The sequence below is a fragment of the Zophobas morio genome, unplaced genomic scaffold (genome assembly GCF_036711695.1).
Source record: "Zophobas morio isolate AGI-343-1 ecotype UQ-CSIRO unplaced genomic scaffold, CSIRO_AGI_Zmor_V1 ptg000041l, whole genome shotgun sequence".
Lineage (NCBI taxonomy): Eukaryota > Metazoa > Arthropoda > Insecta > Coleoptera > Tenebrionidae > Zophobas > Zophobas morio.
In genome coordinates this window covers 4,266,858-4,286,139 of record NW_026972146.1, presented here as the reverse complement: position 1 = coordinate 4,286,139, position 19,282 = coordinate 4,266,858, and positions in this window count along the sequence as shown.

Genomic DNA, 19,282 nt, shown 5'->3' with positions numbered 1-19,282 from the left:
ATATTTTGAGTTCACTTTTCGTCTTTATTAAAAGAGATATCCCGACGGGGTTTTCAGATTTGTAACGAGCGGAAGATTATCTACAATTGGACTCCAATTTTCGGTCGATTGAACCAATTTTAACCACTTTTTTTTAATTTTTGGAAATTTTGAGTTCACTTTTCGTCTTAATGAAAAGAGATATCCTGACGGGGTTTTCAGAGTCGTAATTAGCGGAAGATTATCTACAATTTGACTCCAATTTTCGGTGAGTTTTGCCTGTGAAGAAAACCTGAGACAATGTTGGTAAACCTAGGTGTTTAATTTTTCAAAGAATTTAAGAATCTCATTGGTTTCATGTGTTTTGGCTTTGAAAGAATCTCTAAAAGCAATGGTGTTTTAATTTTTATAGAATTTGAAAGAATCTAGGATTCTCGGAATGTCGATTTTGCAAGAACCCCACCAGAACCCTTAAAGGAATCTCAGAAGCCTCAGATGATTTGCTTTTGAAAGAATTTCAAAGAATCTCGGGGGCTCTTAGATTTTGTTTACGAAAGAATTTGAAAGAAACTAGGAGGTTGGTGTTTTTTTTTAAATTTAATACAAGGTGGCTCTGTGTTTGGTGTCTGAAAGAGATTGAAAGAATGTCGAGGTGTTCTGTTTTTGAAGGAATTTGAAAGAGTCTTGTGGGTTTTAATATTTTCTATCTGAAAGAATTTTAAATAATCTTGAGAACTCCTGGTGTTTCGTTTTGAAAGAATTTGAATAAAGCCGAGGGTTGCTGCTTTTCACGCTTTGAAATAATTTAGGAAGCCCTTTGTGATTTGTTTTTAAAGGGGGAGAAATAATATATGAGGAGACACTGTATGTTTCGTTTTTGAAAGAATTTGAAATAATTTCGGGGACTCGTATTGTTGAAGAAAGCTAGGTAAGCCTTAATTTCGTGGCTACTTTAACACATGCTGCAACAGTGTCAGGATCAACGTAACGAGTAGCCGCTGCATTGCGCCATTGTACTAGCGTTTTTTGTTTATTTCTCATAGCTCGTTTTCAAACAGTGTCACATGAAACCTAGCAATGCATACGTTGAATTTACGACTGCATTCGCGTCGCCATAAAATGCAGGACCTATTGTTTTCTTAATGTAACAATTAACTTTAACGATAACGTTATCTTTCCAATTTTACGATAAACAACAAAACAGCAGTAATCGGGGCAATTATAATGGGGCGCATCCACCTTAAACAAAGCCATCGATCACCGGGCCAAACGCCAGTTTCGCGTGTGCGCCTAATCGAATTATTTTCAACAATACCAAAACTAATAACCCGACGTTATCAACAATTCACAATTTATTAAATAAAGCAGATTTACGGCTTTGTCGCGCTACAAAAAGCAAACGTTGTAAGATCTAATCACGGAAACTGTTCATAAATATTTAGCGCCGGCGAAACGATTCGGTGTTTATCCGCGCTTAAGCTTTGTTATAAAACGCCTTTACGGTCAACAAAACCCCTCGTAAAACCCTCCGCCTGATGACAGGAAATTAACTCACCTGATTTCGTATCGACAGTTAGCGAATTAAGAAAAATCGGTTAAACATTCCCGGGCTCGCGATCGGCCCCTGCGGTGCTTTCAATGGCTTTGAGCGAGCTTTCGATTGCTCAACGGTCTTTCTTTGGAGCTCGGGCCTCCTGCGACGACGGCCGTTGCGAGCAACCGCCCCTCAAGATTAAGGTTTAATTAATTTGTCGACACCAGACTCCGGCGTGTAGGCGACCAGCATAACAGCGCCGTCTTGAAGGAGTTGGGATTAATATTCGCGGGCTGGGTTGCTTAGACGACACGATATACACCTGCAGCTATTTCTGCCTAAGCTTGCAAACGACGCTGATTATTTTTTCCTCTTCGCGGAGGGGTGGGGCAAGGGGAGGGGCGCTGAAATTGATTTATTTGAGGACGAAATTAAAAACTTGACGAGTTGGCAACATTTGGGGGCGAAACAGGAGTTGGCTGATGCGAAAGTACACTTTGCAAACGCCATAAAAGTGTACACTTTTATGATTTCGTGGCGACGAATTTGTTTCCTTTTGTTCACGAGGCATGAAAGTGACGCATTTTGTGCGTGATTTTGTTTGTTTTTGGAACAAAAATTGCGGGTGTTGAGATGTGTATTCACTCACAAATTTTGAATTTTGTGATAGTTTTTAAAGATACTCCGTGTGTACAGAAAGCAGCCCCGTAGCTACGGGGGGGCAAGAGGGGGCTGAGCCCTCCCCTACCAGTTGTGGTTGCCCCCCCTGGAAGACTTATACATTATAAATTTCAAATTAGTAATAAAATGAACATGTCACATTTTATTCCATAGCCACTATGTACTAGAAAAGTCAAAAATATTATATGGATTTTCTAAAAATTGAGCTTTTATTGAAATGGACAAACAATAGACAAAAAATTCTGAGATGTAGATCTCGATGAGCTTAATCAAAAAACATAAGGTCTTGATGGTCCCAGACCAAGATTTTTCAAAAATTCGGTTCCAAAGTCGACATTTCAAAATTTCTGAAAAATTACATTTCTTTTGGCGGCTCTGGAAAAATTGTACGAATTTTCAAAAAAATAAAACCAAAAAAAAAACATTTGGAGATCGAAATCAATAAAAAGATCCCTTCTGCTAGTTTTCGAAAATGCGTGGGAAAAGTCAATTTTTTTTTATAGATTTTCAAAAATTGAGCTTTTGTTGAAATTGGCTGAAAATCTACAAAAAATTCTGAGATGTAGATCTCGACGAGTTTGGTCAAAAAACATAAGGTATTGCTGCTATTCGGTTTCCAAGTCGACTTTTTAAAATTTCTCAAAAATTATACTCCTATTTCTTTTGACGATTCTAGAAAAATTTTACAAATTTTCGATCAAATAAAACCAAAAACAACATCTGAAGATTGAAATAAATAAAAGAATGACTTTTGGTAATTTTTGGAAATGTTTAGGAAAAGTCAAAATTTATTTAGTTTTCAAAAATTGAGCTTTTGTTAGAGTTGACAAAAAATTCTGAAATATAGATGTCGATGAGCTTAATCGAAAAACATGTACATGCTCCCGGAGCAAAATTTACGAAATATTGGGTTCTACCTAAAATTTCTAAAAAATCTCAAAAGTGACTTAAAAAAAAGTTATTTCTTTATGCGATTGTGGAAAAATTCGACGAAATATCAAAAAAATAAAACCAAAAATAACATCTGTAGATCGAAATCAATAAACAGATCCCTTTTGCTAATTTTCGAAGATGCTTGGGAAAAGTCAAAAAATGTATATGGATTTTCAAAAATTGAGCTTTTGTTGAAATTGACAAAAAATCAACAAAAAATTCCGAGATGTAGATCTCGATGAGCTTAATCCAAAAACATAAGGTCTTGATGGTCCCAGACCAAGATTTTCGAAAAATTCGGTTTCAAAGTCGACATTTCAAAATTTCTCAAAAATTACATTTCTTTTGGCGGCTTTGGAAAAATTGTACAAATTTTCGAGAAAATAAAACCAAAAACAACATTTGGAGATCGAAATCGATAAAGAGATCCCTTTTGCTAATTTTCGAAAACGGTTGGGAAAAGTCAAAAACATTTTATAGATTTTCAAAAACTTAGCTTTTGTTGAAGTTGACTAAAAATCCACAAAAAAATCTGAAATGTTGATCTCGACGAGCTCAATCAAAAAACACAAGGTCTAGATGGTCCCAGATCAAGATTTTCGAAACATTCGGTTTCAAAGTTCAAAAATTACATTTCGTTTGGCGATTGCTGAAAAATTTTACGACTTTTCAACCAAATAAAACCAAAAACAACATCTGCAGATCGAAATCAATAAAGGAATCCCTTTTGGTAATCTCGAAAGTGCTTGAAAAAAAGTCAAAAATTTGACACAGGTTCTGAAAAATTGCCATATTTCTCCCGTCGATTCTGGAAAAAAAGTAAGAATTTTTAAAAAAATTGAATCCAAAACTATTTCTGGAAATCAAGATGAACAAAGGAATCTCTTTTGGTAATTTTCGAAAATGCTTGGGAAAAGCCAAAAATTTTATATGGGTTTTCAAAAATTGAACTTTCGTAAAAGTTGACAAAAAATTCTGAAATATAGATTTCGACGAGCTTAAAAAACATGACAGGTTCAACGTTCCGGATCAAAATTTTCGAAATACTCGGTTTCGAGCTGGAATTTTCAAAATTTCTCAAAAATTACCATATTTCTTTTGGCGATTATGGAAAAATTGTACGAATTTTCGAAAAAACAACCAAAAACAACATCTGGAGATCGAAATCAATAAAGGAATTCCTTTCGGTAATCTCGAATGTGCTTGAAAAAAAGTCAAAAATTTGACACAGGTTCTCAAAAATTGGCATATTTCTCCCGTCGATTCTGGAAAAAATGTAAGAATTTTCAAAAAAATTGAATCCAAAACGATTTCTGGAAATCGAGATGAACAAAGGAATCTCTTTTGGTAATTTTCGAAAATGCTTGGGAAAAGCCAAAAATTTTATATGGGTTTTCAAAAATTGAACTTTCGTAAAAGTTGACAAAAAATTCTGAAATATAGATTTCGACGAGCTTAAAAAAACACGACAGGTTCAAGGTTCCGGATCAAAATTTTCGAAATACTCGGTTTCGAGCTGGAATTTTCAAAATTTCTCAAAAATTACCATATTTCTTTTGGCGATTATGGAAAAATTGTACGAATTTTCGAAAAAACAACCAAAAATAACATCTGGAGATCGAAATCAATAAAGGAATCCCTTTTGGTAATTTCGAACGTGCTTGAAAAAAGTCAAAAATTTGATACAGGTTCTCAAAAATTGCCATTTTTCTTCCATCGATTCTGCAAAAAAAGTAAGAATTTTCAAAAAAATTGAATCCAAAACGATTTTTGGAAGAAATCGAGATGAACAAATTCTTTTGGTAATTTTCGAAAATGCTTGGGAAAAGTCAAAAACTTTATATGGGTTTTCAAAAATTGAGCTTTTGTTAAAGTTGACAAAAAATTCTGAAATACACATCTCGACGAGTTTAAAAATACATGACGAGTTCATGGTTCCGTATCAAAATTTTCGAAATATTTGGTTTCGAAGTCGGATTTTTAAAATATGTACTAAACATGCAAAAAAATAAACTCAAACAAATTGGATGTTACCTATATGGTCACTACACAAATTTTTGGATGCAGTACAGCTGTTTGTGAATCTACATTCTCTGTTTTAACCAGCATTTTAACCAAGTACCGTACTAATTTTTTGGACTTCCACAGGTTTTTACGAAAATTTAGTGTAAAAAATCAACGTTTCCAATTATTTTAATGTTCTTTCAAATATAAAAACTCAGAAAAAATAAAGTAGTTATCTGAGTGTATTATTAAAATATAAATATTTACATGAAGCTCCCTCTGTCGACAAACTTGCCCCCCCCCCCCCTGAATAAGTTTTCTAGCTACGGGGCTGACAGAAAGGATCTCGAGAGGCTGAAAGAGTTTGAAAGAATCTTGGGAATCTTACGGGTTTTGATTTTGAAAGAATCTGAAAGAATCTCGAAAAGCCGTGGTGTTTGATTTCTAAGGAAATTGAAAAGATCTTTGAGATCTCAGAGGTTCTGATTTTGAAAGGATCTCATTTGGTACTAATGTTTTGTTTTTGAAAGAAACTGAGAAAATTTCGAAAAACCTGGGTGTTTTAATCTTCAAAGAATCTCAGGTGTCGCGGTTGTTTTGTTTTTTAAAGAATCTGAAAGAATCTGAAGAGCGTTTAGTGTTTTGTTTCTGAAAAAAATTGAAAGAACCTCTAGGATTCTAGAAATTTTGATTTTGAAATAATCTCACTGGGTCCTGGTGTTTTATTTTTGAAAGAATCTCCAAAAGCTCTCATGTTTTCAATTCCTAAAGAATTTAAGAGAATTCGGGATATTCTAGGTGTTTATTGCAAAGGAAAATGAAACAATTTCGGGGATTTCGGGGGTTTTGATTTTGAATGAAACTCGTTGAATCTGGTGTTTTATTTTTGTAAGAACCTCGGAAGATCCGAGTGTTTTAATTTCTAAAGAATTTGAAAGAATCTAGGGAATTTTAGGGCTTTTGATTTTGAATAAACTTCAGTTGGTCTAGGTGTTTCGTTGTTGAAAGAAACTGAGAGAATCTCGAAAAAGCTGAGTGTAAAAAGCCTAGGTGTTTTAATTTTAAAAGAATCGGTGCCCCAGATGTTTTGTTTTTGGAAGAATTTGAAAGAATCTAAAAGGTGTTTAGTTTTTGGCTTTGAAAGAATTTGAAAGAACTTCAAGGATTCTAGAAGTTTTGATTTTTGAAAGAATCTCGAGAGGCCCGAGTGTTTTAATTTTTAAAGAATTTCAAAGAATCTCGGGTTCTGATCTTTTGTTTTTAAAGGATTTCGAAGGGTCTGGGTGTTTAAAGAATTTGAAAGAATTTAACGATATCGTAGGTGTTTTATTTCCAAAAGAATTTCAGAAGCCTCAGATGTTTTGTTTTTGGAAGAATTTGAAAGAATCTCGGGGATCCCAGAGATTTCGATTTTGAGAGAACCTGAAAGAATGTCGAAAGTGTTTTAATTTTTAGGAAATTGAAAGAATCCGATTTCCAGGAGTTTTGATTTTGAAAGAATCTCATTGGGTCCTGGTATTTTGTTATTAAAGAACTGAAAGATTCTCTAGAGGTCTAGATGTTTAAATTTCTAGAAACTTTGGAAGAATTTCGAAGAGAGGGAAGTTTTAGTGTTTCTGAAAGAAATTCAGAGAATCTCAACTATTCCAGGGGTTTTCGTTTTGAAAGAAACTCACTAGGTCCTGGTTTTTATTCTGAAAATACTGTAGGAATCCCCAGCTGTTATTTTTATGATGAAATTTCTAAAAAATATAGCTATCCCAATTTTCCAGATAGAAAAAACATCTAAACGAACATTCTTGCTCTTTTCTCTCCAAGAAGGCTCTGTAACTGATGAATCAACCTGTACTTCTCATAGTATTTCCACTCCATTCTACCCATCCCAGTCTTTACAACCTACAACAAACTTCAGAAAAGCTCAACCCCACTTTACAAAACCATCGCTACGTTATCACATATTAATTACACATAAACGAAAACGCCTAACATCTTAAAATTTGATCCGATGCTTTAACCCGCTTCCGCGCCAACGCAATTACGAAATTCGACACAACTCCTCCATCCAGAACGCCGACGAAACACGTCGACACAAAACCGAAAGATTAACGTTCCGAACGCTGAAAAAGCGATGAAATTTTTAATAGCTGCTGCGGCCTAAGATAATATTTACCTCTCGAAACCGCTTTTCAAAAATTTAAAGCCCCGCCGGAGCTTCAGTTGTTGACGCCCCACGACGTGAAAAATTCACCAAGCAATAACTTGTCCGACTCCGTCCCGTCAATACCATCGTCTGAGGCTTTGTTTTCTGCCTACGAGAATTTTCGCGCATGAAAGTTTAATTAAATTCGAAAAAATCGCCTTATGCTAACTGCTTGGAGTGCGAGAACGCGAGAGATTGTTGGGAAGGTAATAGGTAATTAGAAAGCCGGCGTGGTGTTGGGTTGAAAAATCGCGCTGGAATATTGAGGAGGGAATATATATAGATTCGGAGGGAGGAAAAATTTCATTCAATCAAGGTGGAAGCTGAATTACACTCATAAGTAATTCAAATCAGGCTTCTAGCCTTCAGTTTATTTGGTTTTGACATGGTTATATTATATTTCCTGTGGAACTGAAATATGATTTTTTTCAGCTCCGATAAAGGTATGTCATGTCATTTTTTTTTATAAAGCGAAGCGGGGATGAGATTAGGGCCAAGGCGGAGAAAATTTATTAAAGAATGTAATCCGTCAGTAGAGAGCGGGTTTCTAGGTTTAATGCTTTTTGTGAAAAGTGTAAGCACTTCAAAACTTTTTTATATCTGTAACTATGATACAATTTGGAGTCATTTGACACATTTTTTTTATGCTTATTTGCTTTTTTCTCAATTTTATGCATATTAAAAATTATATGCTTATTTAATGCTTTTTTCGACGAATATGAGTTTTAATGCATATTTTGTTCAAATGCCGGCCTTGTCGGGATGACAAATACTTGTTAGTTAGGCGTATCGTATCGTATGCATTTTACCTGGACTTGACCATTGAAGTACACTTACTCAAGACCCTTTCTGTGAATAGGTTCCGGTCGCTTGGGTAATAAAATTTTATTATAGGATTGGAAAAATACTCCATAGATTTTATGACTTTAAATCCTTACTTCCGTTGATAATGAATTAAAGCTTTTAACCAGAACCATGTTCTTTTTCGGCATTTTGCGGCAAGACCGTTGAAGATTTTCTAGAAAAAAGGATTATTGTACCCAACTACCTACCTTAAAATTTTTCTAATCGAAACTCTTAAGAAAATGAACCGTTTATTTCACAACCATCAGTCTATCGCATCTGTCGTAGTACAGTGTTATACGTGCTTCTCCCTTGTTACATGTTGAGTTCTTTTTGGTAATATTACTAATATTTTAAAAGAATGCCGAAAGTAAAATCGACGCCGGATGAGTGGATAAGGGATTTTCCAGAATTAAAATTAGAAAACAACAAAATATTTTGCAGAGCTTGTGTGAAAACCGTAAGCCCACTAATTTTTTTTATCTATTTTCCTTTGTTAATCCTGTATATGTACGTTGTTTTAGATTCAAAGTGATACAAAATTTAACGTGACGCAACATGTCAGAACGATTCTTCATGTAGAAAGGAAGAAAATGTTTGAAGTTTTTAAAATTAAACAGCAGACCATACATGAATCTGTTGCATCTACTTCCATAAAAGATGAGCAGTTTCAGTTTAATTTCGGTTTATGTAAAATGATGATCCAGTCCAATATACCTTTAAAAAAATTTGAGAAAGGCCCTCTTCAAGAATTCCTTGAAAAACATTGCAATCGACATATTCCAGTTGAAAGTACTCTCCGAGAAAATTATGTAGACCCAGTGTTTCAGCAAGTTTACAACGAAATTAAACATCGCATTGGAGATAATTATTTATGGTTCGCTGTCGATGAAACAACCGATAGTTGTGGAAGATACGTGGCAAGTTTAATTGTTGGAATCTTAAATGAAAATTTCCCTAGTCGAGGGTATATAGCAAGTTTGAAAATGTTAGATGAAACAAATGGCAATACGATTTCCAGATTTGTAAATGACAGTCTTACGTCACTATTTTTGCCAATAAAATTTTATTGATGATCTGGGATGCAGCTCGTTATATGTTGAAAGCAAATACTCAAAACATCAAACTTTTCAAATCTTCAAAACACAAAAATCCCCAATTCATCATAACACCAAAATCCTCAACTCCTCAAAACACCAGAATCTTCAAATACTAAAAAACCGAAATTCCCAAATCCTCGAAATATTAAAAACTTTAAAACAAAAAAACCATAAAAATTTCAAAATCTTCAGAACCTTAAAACATCAAAATCATCAGATCCCTAAAACACCAAAATCCTCATATTCTCAAAACACCAAAATTCTCAGATCTTCTCACATCAAAATCCTGAAATCCTCGAAAGACCAAAATTCCCGAATTTTCAAAACTCCAAAATTTTCAAATCTTCAGAACACCAAAAACCTCAGATCTTCTAAACATCAAAGTTCTCAAATTCTCAACTCCTCAAAACACCAACATCTCTAAATATTCAAAACATCAAAATTTTCAAATCCTTGAAACACCAAATTCTTCAAAACGCAAAATCCTCAAATCTTCAAAACACCAAAATCTTCAAATTCTTAAAACATCAAATTCCTCAATTCCTCAAAACACCAAAATCTCCAGATCTTCAAAACATCAAAATCCTGAAATCCTCGAAACATCAAAATTCCCGAATTTTCAAAACTCCAAAATTTTCAAATTTTCAGAACATCAAAAACCTCAGATCTTCTAAGCATCAAAGTCCTCAAATTCTCAACTCCTCAAAACACCAACATCTCTAAATATTCAAAACATCAAAATTTTCAAATCCTTGAAACACCAAATTCTTCAAAACGCAAAATCCTCAAATCTTCAAAATACCAAAATTTTCAAATTCTTAAAACATCAAATTCCTCAATTCCTCAAAACACCAAAATCTCCAGATTTTCAAAATATTAAAATCCCGAAATCCTCGAAAGATCAAAATTCCCGAATTTTCAAAACTCCAAAATTTTCAAATCATCACATTATCAAAAACCTCAGATCTTCTAAACATCAAAGTTTTTAAATTCTCAACTCCTCAAAACACTAGCATCTGTAAATATTCAAAACATCAAAATTTTCAAATCCTTGAAACACCAAATTCTTCAAAACGCAAAATCCTCAAATCTTCAAAACACCAAAATCTTCAAATTCTTAAAACATCAAATTCCTCAATTCTTCAAAACACCAAAATCTCCAGATCTTCAAAACATTAAAATCCCGAAATCCTCGAAACATCAAAATTCCCGAATTTTCAAAACTCCAAAATTTTCAAATCTTTAGAACATCAAAAACCTCAGATCTTCTAAACATCAAAGACCTCAAATTCTCAACTCCCCAAAACACCAACATCTCTAAATATTCAAAACATCAAAATTTTCAAATCCTTGAAACACCAAATTCTTCAAAACGCAAAATCCTCAAATCTTCAAGACACCAAAATCCTCAAATTCTTAAAACATCAAATTCCTCAATTCCTCAAAACACCAGAATCTCCAGATCTTCAAAACATCAAAATCCCGAAATCCTCGAAACATCAAAATTCTCGAATTTTCAAAACTCCAAAATTTTCAAATCTTCAAAACAACGAAAAAAAGTTGCCAAATTCTCATCTCCTCGACACACTAACATCTTCAAATATTCAAAACATCAAAATTTTCAAATCCTTGAAACACCAAATATTTCAAAATGCAAAATCCTCAAATCTTCAAAACACCAAAATTTTAAAATTTTTAAAACATCTAATTCCTCAAATCCTCATAACACCAAAATCTCCATATCTTCAAAACGTCAAAATCCTGAAATCCTCGAAACATCAAAATTCGCGAATTTTCAAAACTCCAAAATTTTCAAATCTTTAGAACACCAAAAACCTCAGATCTTCTAAACACCAAAGTTCTCAAATTCCCAACTCCTCGAAACACTAACATCTTCAAATATTCAAACCATCAATAATTTTAAAATATTGTACCCCAATTTAATTCACTCTACTTGCATTGGCCACGGTTTAAACAGAGTGGCTGAAGGAATACGTTTGCAGTTTCCTACTGTTAATAAATTAGTGGCAAATGGTAAAAAGATTTTTGTTAAAGCCCCACTAAGAGTGCAACATTTTAAGGAAAATTTTCCAAACATACCATTGCCCCCAGAGCCGATTATAACGAGGTGGGGAACATGGTTACAGGCCACATTTTGTTATGACAAATATATCAAAGAATTTGAGGAAGTAGTTACGGAGTTTAGCGAAGATTCTTCTCAATCGATTAAAGATTGCATAAATATTTTGGAAAACAAAGATTTGCGACAAGATCTAGCTTTTCTAAGAAGCAATTATCAATACGTATGTGAGGTAATAGAAAAGTTAGAAAAACCCAACATGTTGTTGGTAGATGCCATAAACTTAGTGAAAGAATTTAAACAACAAGCAAACGCAGTAAGGGGTGATATTGGTACTAGAGTATCTCAAAAACTTGACGAAGTGTTAAATAAAAATGCAGGTTTCGGTGTTCTTTCCGCCGTTGCTCGTGTTTTACAAGGCCAGAAGGTGGAAAATTTGGAGTTAGATTCAACATTAGTTGCAAAATTCAAATTTGCGCCAACAACGAGTGTGGATGTTGAACGCACATTCTCCAATTTTAAACACATTTTAAATGATCGGCGAAAAAATTTTACAGTAGACAGCTTGGAACATATTACAATCATAAATTGTTTTAAAGAAAACTGAAATACGTGTGCAAAATATAAAGTCTAGGATTATTGTAATAATATTTTATCCAAAGTTCCAAGAGGTGTTCTTTGATTTGTAATATGATTACGTTTTTAATGCTTTTTTGCTTAAAATAAAACTTTTTTATTAAAAATGTTGTGCTTGTTTAAGCGCTTATTCTTAATTTTTTTATGCTTATAAATTGGCTCTCGATCCATCACAAACAAATTTTGATGAGTGAATAATAAAGACCGAATTAAATTACTTTATGAAGGAATTTTAAAAATATAATGTGGTAATATTGCTTAAAAAATTTCGCGTTATGTTGAGAGAACTAATTCCGGGTGTGCAACGACAGTGAAAAAAACGCTTCATTTGCCTCTTTTAATAAATAGTTAATGTGTATCCACTCGAGCAACACAATATATGAAGTGTGTACGTAACAGCCTCCGCGAATTTATTTAAAATCCTCTCCAACTTGTCGCAACATGGGGTGATTTGTTAGGCAAGCCATCGCATGGCACAGCACTTGTCAGCCCATAGACGTTAAAATATCGCCGGAGTTGTCACATGAACTTTCCCGGACTCGTGTTCGCCGCGCCATCATTCACCGCAAAAAGAAAATTTGACGTTTCCCTTTCACGCTCCCATTTACTAAAAATTTAATGAATTTTTGCGGTTAACCTCGGCCAATTATCGAATTTGTTATTCCGGGGGCTAACCGGACCTTCATCAATCCGAGCAAATTTCATCCAAAATGCATATTTTGTATTTACTAACTAAATAAAAACAGTTTTCAGTTCAACTTGTCCGGAGTAAGTAGATCCTGCGGCCAATTATCGAATTTGCTACTCCGGGGGTTAATAACCGGATCTTCATCAATCCGGGTGGCTGCATAGAGTCGCTCCGGCTGACAGTTTTACACTGTATCGGCAATCCATTCCATGTATAACACATGAGCGGAGCCCGGAAAGCGACTTACCTGCGAAGCTCCGGATGTCGATCTCGCAGCTCCAGTCGATATTCCGGATCACCCGTAAAAACTGAAACAAATAAAATCATAAATCACGTTGGTAATTAATTGTGGAAATTAACTGCAGGCGGAAGCTGCTTTGTTCCACATTGCGAAGGCACACGGAATCAATTTGTGTTATTCTTGGACAATCGGGGACCGGAGGGTTTAGTTGTGAATAGGGTAACTGTGTTGTTCTTGAATAGATATGATTTATTGTTTGTGTGGCGATAGTAGTGATGGGTTTGGGGGTTATCTGGGGTTTGCGAAATGAGAGATTTATGGACGGGATAACTTTAGGCTGATGTTATTTGTCTGTTGACAAAAATTTATTCGGGCGGAGTTGGTCAACAATAAACAGGCAAAAAACGACACAAAACGGGGTAATGAAGTTACTAGAGCTTGTAGAACGTAATTAATAAGACGAGGTGGAAGTTATAAAGAAACAAAGAAATTTGGCGAATACAACAGAGATTTGCTAAACAAAGATACATAGGAGAGGTGGGTTCAGTAAACAACTTTGAAACTTTTCGCTTTGCTCTTTACCTTTTTTGTTTGAAATTTATGCTCCAAGTTTGCTTGGTGTTGTTCTCAAAGTAAAAATAAATTTTTTGTGGCCAGGTTTCTTTAAAGGTGGTTCAGTTTTCTTTCATTCTCAATCATATTACAAATCAAAGAACACTTCTTAGAACTTTGGTTAAAATATTATTACGATAATCCTAGACTTTATATTTTACACACGTATTTCAGTTTTCTTTAAAACAATTTATGGTTGTAATATGTTCCAAGTTGTCCAGTGTAAAATTTTTTCACCGATCATTTAAAATGTGTTTAAAATTGGAGAATGTGCGTTCAACATCCACACTCGTTGTTGGCGCAAATTTGAATTTTGCAACTAATGTTGAATCTAACTCCAAATTTTCCACCTTCTGGCCTTGTAAAACACGAGCAACGTCGGAAAGAACACCGAAACCTGGATTTTTATTTAACACTTCGTCAAGTTTTTGAGATACTTTAGTACCAATATCACCCCTTCCTGCTTTTGCTTGTTGTTTAAATTCTTTCACTAAGTTTATGGCATCTACCAACAACATGTTGGGTTTTTCTAACTTTTCTATTACCTCACATACGAATTGATAATTGCTTCTTAGAAAAGCTAGATCTTGTCGCAAATCTTTGTTTTCCAAAATATTTATGCAATCTTTATTCTCAATTATTTGATTTTTAAAAATATCGAGAAAATAGATGTTAAAACATCTGATTTTTTTTTCTAATTTTGAATTTTTAACCTTTCAATTTTAAATTTTCCAATTTTTAGATTTTTCAATTTTTTTTTAAATTTTGGTTCGAATAAATATGTTCTTTTAGTTAAAAAATCGAAAAAATGACAAATCGTGAAAAGGAAAAATTTTAAATCGAGAACTTGAAAAATTAAAAATCAAAAAGTTCCAAAATTGAAAAATCAAAAAATTGGAATTAAAAACTGCAAAATTGTCAAACAAATTATCAAATGAAATACTCAAAAGTTGAAAAATCTAAAAACTAAAAAACATGAAAACTGGAATTTCGAATTCGATTTTATAAGATTTGTTTTTTTTTCAATTTTTCGATATTTCAATTTTTGATTTTCCGATTACACAGTTGTACAATTTTCCGATTTCTCCATTTAAATGTTTTTATTTCTAAATTTTTTCATTTTTAGCAAGTACCCACCCAGCCTTTATTTTCTTAGAACAATAAGTCATCTGCCAAAATCAATCTTATCTAGCAAGTACTAGCCCCGCCCACCCACCCTTATTTTCTTAGAGCATATGTCATTTGCCAAAATCTGTCTCATCTTGACAAGTATTAGCCCCACCCACCCACCCTCTCTTTTCTTAGAGGATATATCATCTACCAAAATCAGTCTTATCTTAGCAAGTACTAGCCCCACCCACCCACCCTTTACTTTCTTAGAGGGCATATCACTTGCCAAAATCAATCTTATCTCATCAAGTACTAGCCCCACCCACCCGCCCTCTCTTTTCTTAAAGGATGTCATTTGCCAAAATCAGTCTTATCTTACCAAGTATGTACTAGCCCCGCCCACCCGCCCCCTATTTTCTCAGAGGATATGTCACTCTCCAAAACAAGACTTATGTTAGAAGTACTATCCTCGCCCTTTATTTCCTCAGAGGGTAGTACTTGCTAGTACTTGCTAAGATAAGTCTTATTTTGGGAAATGACATATCCCCTGAGAAAATAGGGGTGGGTGGGTGGGGCTAGTACTTGGTAAGATAAGACTGATTTTGGCATATCACATATCCTCTAAGAAAAGAGAGGGTGGGTGGGCGGGGCTAGTACTTGGTAAGATAAGACTGATTTTGGCAAGTCACATATCCTCTAAGAAAAGAGAGGGTGGGTGGGCGGGGCTAGTACTTGTTAAGATAAGACTGATTTTGGCAAATGCTATGCCTTCTGAGAAAATAGAGAGGGGGTAAAGAAAGTTATATTGCAATTATTCTATTCAGTTTTAAATGTTTTCTAAAAATTCTGGATATCTGGGGTGAAAATTCGGCACGGATTCGCACACCACAAGTATCTTATTTTATCAAATTAAAAAAACGTTTAATTATAAATTTTGGAGATGACATTATCAACTTGTTGGTAGGGATAATTAGCCAAATTTTGGTTAGTATTTAATCATCTAGATGGTATTTCTAACATATGTGCAAAATTTGACAACGATCGGTGCAGCAGTTTCGGAGATTACGCTTCTTTAAAAAATTATAAAATATGATTTTTCCGTCTTGTGATAACTTGTATAATGAAAAGCCAGTGGCGTAAGTAACACCTCCGCGATATTTTTAAAGCAGATAACTCAAGGGAAAAATGTAGAAATTCTCGATTTCTGAGTAGGTACATGCTTAACTTCGACTGTTTATGTTTATATTTCGAAAGAATTCGACTATTAGCACGTTCAGAAAAGAAAAGAAAGGGAAATTTGTTTGATTTTATTTCCTCGATGATTAATTGATCAACCAGACTCGATATTTCCCCAAAAACACTCAAAATTATAACTACTGAAATGCACAATGCACCTTTAAAATAGTTATGGCCATGTCTGCGCTGATAATAATTCACTTACAATGAATAAGTCCCACGGGATTTTTTTCTCATCCACAGTTTTTGTATTTTAATGTATCTCTTTCACTACATTTTAATTTGTAATTACAATCGTATAAATTGCCTTTATAAATAATATGTATATGCCGACCTTTCTAAAATACTAGAATTAAATTTTAACAAACACAAATTTCATTAATTCTATAGGATCTTAAATAGTGAATTTTGTACAAATGAGTTCCAACGCGATTCTTTGGAAATCTTTTATTATAACAGTTTCATCGAATTAGATTTTTCAGTTTCCATTTTTCTATCAACTTTTCGATTTTATTACTTTCTAATTTTCTGATTTTTCAAATTTGCGGTATTTTGATTTTTCGAGTTTTCACTTTTTTCGTTTTTCGATTTTTTAATTTTTCGTTTTTTTGATTTTTCGATGTTTCGATTTTTCAATTTGCCATTCTTTCAATTTTCGATTTTTCGTCTTTCCACTTTTAGATTTTTTGATTTTTCTCTTCGTCAGTTTTTAGACTTTGCAATTTTTTTGCATTTTTCGATTATATTTTACTTTCCGATTTTTTTGATTTTTTAATTCTCGATTTTTCGATTTTCCATTAATCATAAAATTTTTCGATTTTTCGGTTGTTTTATTTTTCGACCTTCGATTTTTCAACTTTCGATTATTCGATTTTCCATTTTCTGATTTTACGATTTTTCGATTTGCGATTTTTCGATTTTTCTGTTTGTTTCAGTTTTTATGGTTCTGCAATTTCCAGCTTTTAGATTTCAATTTAGTGACTTTTCGATTTTCATTTTTTCGATTTTTTGATTTTTCAATTTTTAGGCCTTGCAATTTTTTTACTTTTCGCTTTTTCAAGTATTTGTTTCATCGAATTTTCGAGTTTTCGATTTTCGATTTTTCGATTTTCGATGTTTAGATATTTTTCGATTTTTTTTATTTTTCGATTGTTCTGTTCGTCAGTTTTGAGACTTTGCAATTTTTACTTTTCCACTTTTCTATTATTTTAGTTTCGGATTATTCGATTTTTGAATTTTCGTTTTTTTTTCATTTTTCGATTTCCGATTTTTTAATTTTTCGATTTTTCAATTTCCAGTTTTCGATTTTCCACTTTTTGATTTTACGATTTTTCGATTTTTCTGTTCGTCAGTTCAGGCTTTGTAATTTATTAACTTTTCGATTTTTCGATTATTTTTTTCCAGTTTTTTGATTTTTGATTTTTCCATTTTTCGGTTTTTTGATTTTTCAATTCTCGGTTTTTCAATCTTGCAAAGTTTCGATTTTTCAGATTTGTAAAGTTCCAGTTTTTCGATCGACCTACGTATTAGATTCATTGAATTTTCGATTTTCGGTTTTTCCATTTTTAGACTTTTAATTTTCCAGTTTTGTATTTTCAGATTTTCTGTTTTTCGCATATCTGATTTATCAAATTTTAGATTTTTCGGCTTTTCGATTTTTCGATATTTGATTTTCGAATTTTCGATTTTCCAAATTTTCGAGTTTCAATTTTCAGATTTTTGATTTTTCGATTTTCGTTTTAAATCTTTGAATTTTTCGGTTTTGATTTTTCGAATTTTTGATTTTTAATTTTTCCATTCTTCGGTTTTTAGACTTCAATTTTCTTTGTTTTAAATTTTTCGATATTCTATTTTCCGCTTTTCAGAATTTTCGATTTTCAGTTTTCAGACTTTCGATGATTAGAATTTTGGGTTTTTCAGTTTTATGATTTTTCGATTTTTAGAAAATTTGAGTAGTCGAATTTTCGATTTGTCAATTCATCGATTTTTCAATGTTCAATTTTTCAATTTAAATTTTGCTATTGTCAATTTGTCCATTGTCGATTTTTAGAGTTTTCGGTTTTTCAATTTTTCCATTCTCAACTGTTAGACTTCAATTTAGTTACTTTCCGATTTTTTGGTTTTCGATTTTCCAATTTTCAGAATTTCCAAGTTTCTCTACTCAGATTTTCGATTTTCCACTTTTTCGATTTTAGATTTTTCGAATTTTTGTTTTTCCAATTTTTTGCTTTTTCGATTTTTCTGTTCGTTTCAGTTTTTAGGCTTTGCAATTTTTTTTACTTTATATATTTTCATTATTTTAATTTCCGATTTTTTGATTCATTGAATTTTCGGTTTTTTGATTAGCCATTTTTAGATTTTCGATTTTTACGATTTGTATTTTTCGATTTTCTGTTTTTTGCATTAGTGAATTTCAGTTTTTCCGATTTTTGATTTTGCGCATATTTGATTAATCAAATTTTCGAAAAAGTTATCATGCTTACAAAAACTTCAAAACATCTACAATATTTCAAAGTATTCAGTTTTGCTATTCTTGATTTCTTCAATAAAATAAATTGAATCAGTCATTAACTTTTTGAGACACCCTGTATAACCAAATCTAAAAAATATTAATGCAGTGATAAATCACAAGTATAAAACTCATCATATTTTATACATTTAAGATAGGATTTATTCTGCAAAATTTTGAGGTGACGTCATAAATTTATTAGAGGGGTAAGCAAATATATTTTAATTAAAAATGTATCATGTTTATCATGATTTTAAAACATCTGCAAGATTTCAAAGTATTCGATTTTGCAAATTCAAAATTAAATTGCAAAATATTGTTTTATAATTTTGATTTTAATTCCAAAAATCTGGACGTTTCGGATAAAAAGTCAACACGGAGTCATAAACTACATGTGTAGGACTATGTTACTGTATACAATTTTAAACCCATTTACTATGTATAAATTTGAAGTGACGTCATCACATTATTGGTGGGGATGTTTAGACAAATTTAATCATTTTGAGACATTTATGAAAAAAATATCAGTTAACAAAAATGGCACGTTTTTATTATTATGCCAGTTCGATGTTACCACGTTATTACAATTTTCTTGAGTTTTTTTGGCAAAATTTAAAAGAAATCCCGTCTGCAGAAAATATCGTCTAAAACCCACCGCCCCGCCGTTATCTGGGTCTTTTTCCATTATTTTAAAAACGGCAAATCCACCTCTTTTCTCCCGAATCCAATAAAAAGCTGTAATCAGCTCTGATTCGGAGCCTCCCCGATCAATAATGAACCATTTCTGTCTAGCTCTTAAGCCGCGTATTAAACTCGACTGCGACTTAATCTTCTCGCCGTCATCGCGTCGCGTCTCGACGCCCTTCGGCAAGCTTACGCGATATGGAGCGGCTGAC